We start from the raw sequence: 7,214 nt of genomic DNA on the forward strand, positions 1-7,214 counted from the left end.
GCAACTGTTCTGTGACTGTGATTAGATCCTCTAGTTTGTAGCACCTCAACTTTTGTTTTCAAAGCTTTTGAGTATATTCACAGAGGTGCGCAACCATCACTGTAATCTAATTTTAGAGCATTTTCATCACCCCAAAAAGAAATTCTGAGCCGGGCACAGTGGCTCATGCCTGTCATCCAAGCACTTTGGGAGGCTGAAGTGGGAGGACTGCTTGAACTCGGAGTTCGAGACCAGCCTGGGCAACATAGTATAGTAAGACCCTGTTTCTACATAAAATAAAAAATCAGTTAGCTAGGTGTGGTGCTGTGCACATGTAGTCCCAGCTACTGGGGAAGCTGAGGTGGAAGAATTACTTGATCTCAAGAGGTCAAGGCTGCAGTGAGCCCTGGCAGCATCACTGTATTCCAGCCTGGGCGACAGAATTAAACTGCCTCAAAAAAAAAAAAAAAGGAAATTGCGTACTGATTAGTATCCACTTCCCATCCTCCTACCTCTTGCCCATCCCTAAACAACCATTAATCTATTTGCTGTTTATAAATTTGACTATTCTAGACATTTCGTATAAATTGAATCATATAATATGTGGCCTTTTGTGAATGGCTTGTTTCACTGACAATGATTTAAAGTTGTAGCGTATATGAGTATTTCATTCCTTTTCATTGCTGAATAATATTCCATTGTATGAATATGCCATATTTTACTTATCCATTTGCCAGTTGGTGGACGTTTGGGTTGTTTCCACTTTTTGGCTATTATAAGTAGTGATGCTATAAGTGTTAATTTGCAAGTTTTTATGTAGACTTACGTTTTTCACTTCTCTTCAGTAGATATCTAGGGATGGAATTACTGGTTCATATGGTAAGAAAGCTTCATATCCCATCCCCAACTAAGAATAAAGATTAACATGCTGGGCACAGTGGCTCACACCTGTAATCCTAGCGCTTTCGGAAGCCAAGGCAAGTGGATCACCTGAGGTCAGGAGTTCAAGACCAGCGTGGCTAACATGGTGAAACCTCGTCTCTACTAAAAATGAAAAAATTAGCCATGTGTGGTGGTGCACTCCTGTAATCCCAGCTATTTGGGAGGCTGAGACACAAGAATCACTTGAACCTGGGAGGCGGAGGTTGCAATGAGTCAAGATTGCGCCACTGAGCTCCAGCCTGGGTGGCAGAGCAAGACTCTGTCTCAAGAAAAAAAAAAAAGAGATTAACAGAGAAAAAAATTATGTTATCCTGATGGCCGCTAAATACAGTCTTACTAGGATTGTGATGAAGAGGTTTTTAACAAATGATTTAACAAATGATTCAGCCTTGATTCCTCAAGACCAAGAGCCCAGGTCTGATCTCTTTTTTTCTTGACAGTTCTAAACGTGGCCACCAGCATAAGTGTTTCACATTCCTTTGAAGCATATTTTTCCAGCCCACTACCCAAAGTCACTCCCACTTGGAATTTTATTATTTCTAAGCCTTCCTAGAAGCAGGCAGAGTAGTAATCGCTATTTGTTTTTTGTTTGTTTGTTTTTTGTTGTTGTTTTTTGCGACAGGGTCTCACTCTGTTGCCCAGGCTGGAGTGCAGTGGCGTGATCTTGGCTCACTGCAACCTCTGTCTCCTGGGCTCAAGCGATCCTCCCACCTCTGCATCAGTCCTGCAGCTGGAACTACACAGGTGCAGACCACCACACTTGGCTGTATTTTGTAGAGGCGGAGTCTCCCTATGTTGCCCAGGCTGGTCTTGAACTCCTGGGCTCAAGCAATCTGCTGGTCTTGGCCTTCCAAAGGGCTGGGATTACAGATGTGAGCCACAGCACCTGGCCCAGTCATCCTAGTCATCCCTATTATATGATTTGTGAGGTTTTGTTTTTTCAAAGCCATAATATCCAATTGGTTAAATAATCAAGTATAAATACTTCCTGAGCATCGACTCTCCACACAGCAAAGTGGCAAAAACAGAAGAGGTAAGACAGAGCTCCTGTCCTGGAGGAGTTTATAAGCCTGTTGGGAAGAAAAGTAAAACTGCAACTCAAAATGTCACTTAAGTGTACAAACATTTTCAGCAAGTCATTGTCTATAGAGCAGCGATAGCCAATATTTCCAAGTCAAAGCAAACACAGACTATGGACATATTTCTATGGACACTGGGATGAACAAAGGGGCCTGCGATGGCTGGGCACCCCCACCTCCCTGATCTCACTACCTCCTCTCACTGATAACCTGTTGGGGCACATCCCAGTGGCAGCACACCTGTAGACGTCTCCTTTTTTTTTTTTTTTTTTGAGACGGAGTTTTGCTCTTGTCACCCGGGCTGGAGTTCAATGGTGCTATCTTAGCTCACTGCAACCTCTGCCTCCCAGGTTCAAGCAATTGTCATGCCTCCTGAGTAGCTGGAATTACAGGCACCTGCTGCCACCACGCCCAGTTAATTTTTGTATTTTTAGTAGAGACAGGGTTTCACCATGTTGACCAGGCTGGTCTTGAACTCCTGACCTCAGATCATCCACCCAGCCTGGCCTCCCAACGTGTGGCGATTACAGGTGTGAGCCACCGTGCCCGGCCAACTTGTGGAAATCTCTAGTTCACTGGATAACTTCCAAACATTTTTGCATGGTATTCAAGGCTCTCGCAAACTGGCCTTAATCTACCTTTCCAACCATTTCTCCCATGAGCCCTCCATACCTAACAACCTGTCAGCTCATTGTCTTCAGAACATTCTGGGTACCCTCCCTAAAATGTGTACCCTCCCCAAAACGAGCCTTCAGTCACTATTTATTCACTGGTTGATTCTTATCCCTACACTTTCTCTCACATAACTCACAGCAACTATTCAAATCCCTTCAAGTCCTCATCAAGTCCCCTGTCCTGGAGAGGCCTTCTCTGTCCCCTCCAGCTCACAGGAGTTCTTTCTTTCTCTGCATGCTCATGTCTTTTAGTATTGATTCAACATCTTTGACTTGTGACAATACATAGCCTCATAGTTATTAAATTTCCAAGGGCATAACTGTGGCATGCCCAGCCAGAACCTAGACCAGCTCCTTCTGAGCATATATCGTGTCTCCAGCTGGGTGTCCATAGCACCTTCGGGAAGCCTGGGTAAAAGGATCAGGGAAGTGGGCTGGCCTAGACGGGTGCTTAGTGCAATGCTACCACATTGCCATGCAATCTGCTTTTCATCTATTACCTGTTTCTTCAGTACTTAGGTATTTACGTGCTTTCTCAAAATCTTTAAACAAAACCAAAACCCCGTCTTGACAGAACAGCATAAACGGAAACTATCCTGGACTGAACCAGGGTGTAAAGGTGACTGTATTAACCCACAGAAGGCTGGGGCAGAGTACAAATTAACAGGCCCCTCTGTCTGCTCTGCAGTAGCAGAAAGAGGAGGAGAGGGAGGGGGAGAGGGAGGAGGAACAGGGAGAAAAGGGAAAAGAGGGAGAGTAGGGGGAGGAAGAAGAGGAGAGACAGAGTTTCACCATGTTGCCCAAGCTGGTCCCGAACCCCTGGGCTCAAGCAATCTGCCTGCTTTGGCCTCCTGAAGTGCTGGGATTACAGGTGAGAGCCATGGTGCCCAGCCTAGCAATTTGTTTTTCTACTTACTCATTCCAAAATCTGCCCAGAACGTACCTGCGATCCTGGCGCCTGGAACCACAGGCTGGCCACCCCAATCCTAATGACACCTGTGGTCTACAGCTTCTCTTTTCTAGAAACATGGCCAAAAGGTGTTAGATCAAAAAGGAAATTATAGGCTTTTGAAAATAGAGAAAAATAGGCTGGGCACAGTAGCTCATGCTTGTATATCACAACATTTGGGAAGCCAAGACAGGAGGATCACTTGAGCCTGGGAGTTTGAGACCAGACTGGGTAACAAACTGAGACCCCTTCTCTACAAAATATTTAAAAATTAGCTGGGTGTGGTGGTATGTGGTTACAGTCCTAGCTACTTGGGAGACTGAGGTAGCAGGAGGATGGATCACTTGAGCCCAGAAGGTTGAGGCTGCAGGGAACCATAATTGTGTCACTGTGCTCCAGCCTGGGCGACAGAGCCAGACTCTGTCTCAATCAATCAATCAATCAATCAATCAATAGCTGAGTGTGTTGGCTCATGCCTGTAATCCCAACACTTGGGGAGGCTGAGGTGGGCGGATTACCTGAGGTCAAGAGCTCGAGACCAGCCTGGGCAACACGGTAAAATGCTGTCTCTACTAAAAATACAAAAATTATCTGGGCGTGGTGGTGGGCATCAGTAATTCCAGCTTCTTGGGAGGCTGAGGTGGGAGAATCGCTTGAACACAGGAGGCAGAGGCTGCAGTGAGCTGAGATGGTGCCCCTGCACTCCAGCCTGGACAACAGAGTGAGACTCTGTCTCAAAATAAATAAATAAATAAATAGAATACAGAGAATCAAGATGGGAAATGATGTTCATTTGTGAATGTTCCAGTGCTTACTGTGGGCCATGCATTGTGGCAAAACCGTGACCAATGTGAAGAGAAGCCCTCAGCCAGCTCACAGCGCAGGGGAGTGGGGAGGTGAAAACAACAAGAAGACATTTTAGCTGGGGAAGAATAGCACCAAGAGCGCGACCCCTCACCTTTGTACTTTAAATTTGTTATGCTTCATTGGATGGGGGAAATGAGCCTGGCAGAAGTTGGAGATGAGACTAGTACTGTGGCCTCTGCACCCAGGGCTTGGAGTTAGAAGAGGGATGGGGGTTCTGGATCCACAGCAGTTGATGGAACTTGTGCCCTCCCCTGCCCATCCCCCAGCTGAGTTGGAAATGCCACCACACTGGGATCTCTGGCTAACACAGCTGAGTGAGACCCTGAGGGAAGTAGCAGCCCATCCTCCCATCTCAAGGAAATGTTGCTCTACGGTGCGCAAGTGGTGGCGGCTGCGATGGAGCGGGAAGCTTAGCCTGAGCATCATCCCATTTTGCCAGATTTCAGTAGCTGCATCAGAGCTGTGGTTTCAGTAACCATGGTGTCAGCTGTGGGACTCTGGAGGCATCCAGCACAAGGGGTGTAGACTCTTCCAGCCTCAGCTCCAGCCTCTGTAAGTGAGGCAAGCGTATCTGGGGCTACCCCTTCAGATACACATGTGCATTTCTGGCACTCACGTTCATAGCAGGGAAGTGGCCTCTGTCAAGGGTGAAGAAGCCCATCAAGGAAGATGGGACACCATGTGGAATGACATCATTTATACTCCAAGCAAAGGAAGCAGGATGTGTGGATAACATATATGTAAATATAAAATACTACATTACAATATAACATAATCAGTGTAATAACCAATATGTATAGGACACTGTGGGTGGACCTAACCAAGACCCTGTGTACAACTAACCAAGTTGACACTGCACATCTGCAAGCCACAGAATTGTGCAGTGTCTAAGGTGGCCCTGTACCTAACCAGGTATGTGTTATTAGCCCTGTGTCAAAAGGCAGTGGCTTATTGTAGTGGACACTACGCACATTTAAAAAAAAAAAAAAAAGAGGAGTTAAATGCTGGCCTTTAATTCTTTTTTTTTTTTTTTTTTTTTTGAGACGGAGTCTTGCTCTGTCACCCAGGCTGGAGTGCAGTGGCCAGATCTCAGCTCACTGCAAGCTCCGCCTCCCGGGTTCACGCCATTCTCCTGCCTCAGCCTCCCGAGTAGCTGGGACTACAGGCGCCCGCCACCTCGCCCGGCTAGTTTTTTGTATTTTTTAGTAGAGACGGGGTTTCACCATGTTAGCCAGGATGGTCTCGATCTCCTGACCTCGTGATCCACCCGTCTCGGCCTCCCAAAGTGCTGGGATTACAGGCTTGAGCCACCGCGCCCGGCCGGCCTTTAATTCTGATTTAGAAAAGTAAGTATCTGTTGTGTGATCTTGGGCAAATTCTAGTTGACATTCTTTAAAATGAGAATATTACCAATTTTAATGTATTGTCACATTGTGATAATACATGTAATGGCTTACCCAGCGCTATTTCAGATACATAGTAAATGATTTTTAAAATGTTAGCAAATGTATTTAAGCACAGGGAAACAAACCCAGAAAGAAGAATGATTTGACCACATCAAAACTAATGACAAAAGTGAAACCTGAGCCTGAATCTTCTGATTTTCAATCCACCAGAGGGTTTTCTCCCAAGGAAGCAATTCCCATGCCAAGAATTGTTTGAGAAAACTGTAACTGGATTTGCCTACACATGCAGTAGCAAACTTCAGTGAGCACCTGTCCCTATTTTGAGGAGCAGGGGAAGGGCACACTTACTCCACACAGGTAGGAAGTGGTTTTCCTCCTCTGTAGCTCTCCTTTCCCCGGCCTTCCATTGGAGATCAGAAGGTCTCAGGAAAATGAGAGAGTATGGGTCACTATTTTATATTTTCAAGTTTTCAGATCTTAATCTGCAAATTTAGGTGATCCCAGCTCTGGAAAGAGTATCGCACTTTTACCTTTTTTTTTTTTTTTTTTTTTTTTTTTGAGACAGAGCCTCACTCTGTCGCCCAGGCTGGAGTGCAATGGCACGATCTCAGCTCACTGCAACCTCCACCTCCAGGGTTCACGAGATTCTCCTCCTCAGCTTCCTGAGTAGCAGGGACTACAGGCGGCGCCACCACGCCTGGCTAATTTTTGTATTTTTAGTAGAGACGGGGTTTCGCCATGTTGGCCAGGCTGGTCTCCTGACCTCAGGTGATCTGCCCACCTGGGTGTCCCAAAGTTCTGAGATTACAGCATGAGCCACCGCGCCGGCCACTTTAGACTTTTTTGACCAGCAAGCTTCCATCTGGAGCCTAGGCTCTCTTCTTTAGGTGCCCACAGCCCCAGGGGTGCACAGGCTGCTGAGCAGCTGCGGGCCCGCGGGGCTGGGAGCCCACCAGGGCTGCGTGTCCTGTGTGAGGCACAGTCCCGGTCATCCTAGGAGGCAGCTCTGAGTTCACACCTTCTCGTTCCTCTTTGTCAGAGCTCAGTTAGTGGGTGGGACACTGAAATGGCACTGCAAACATAATGAGAAAATGAAAACTGTATTTACCAGAACTGCTTTTAGAGAAAGAGCTGGAGGCATTGGAGGGAATTCTTTGATAAGCTGCTTTGAGACATCGTGGTGGGGGTGATACTCTCATGGGGCAAACCTAATCTGTAACAGCAAAGGATCACCAAGCTGCCTTCCAAAAATGTCCCTGGATTGCAAGGCTGTATTTTCCCAAGAGAATGGAAATTTGCCCTCAAAGGAGAGTTTGGT

This window comes from Macaca mulatta, chromosome 8 (genome assembly GCF_049350105.2).
Source record: "Macaca mulatta isolate MMU2019108-1 chromosome 8, T2T-MMU8v2.0, whole genome shotgun sequence".
NCBI classification, from domain to species: Eukaryota; Metazoa; Chordata; class Mammalia; order Primates; family Cercopithecidae; genus Macaca; species Macaca mulatta.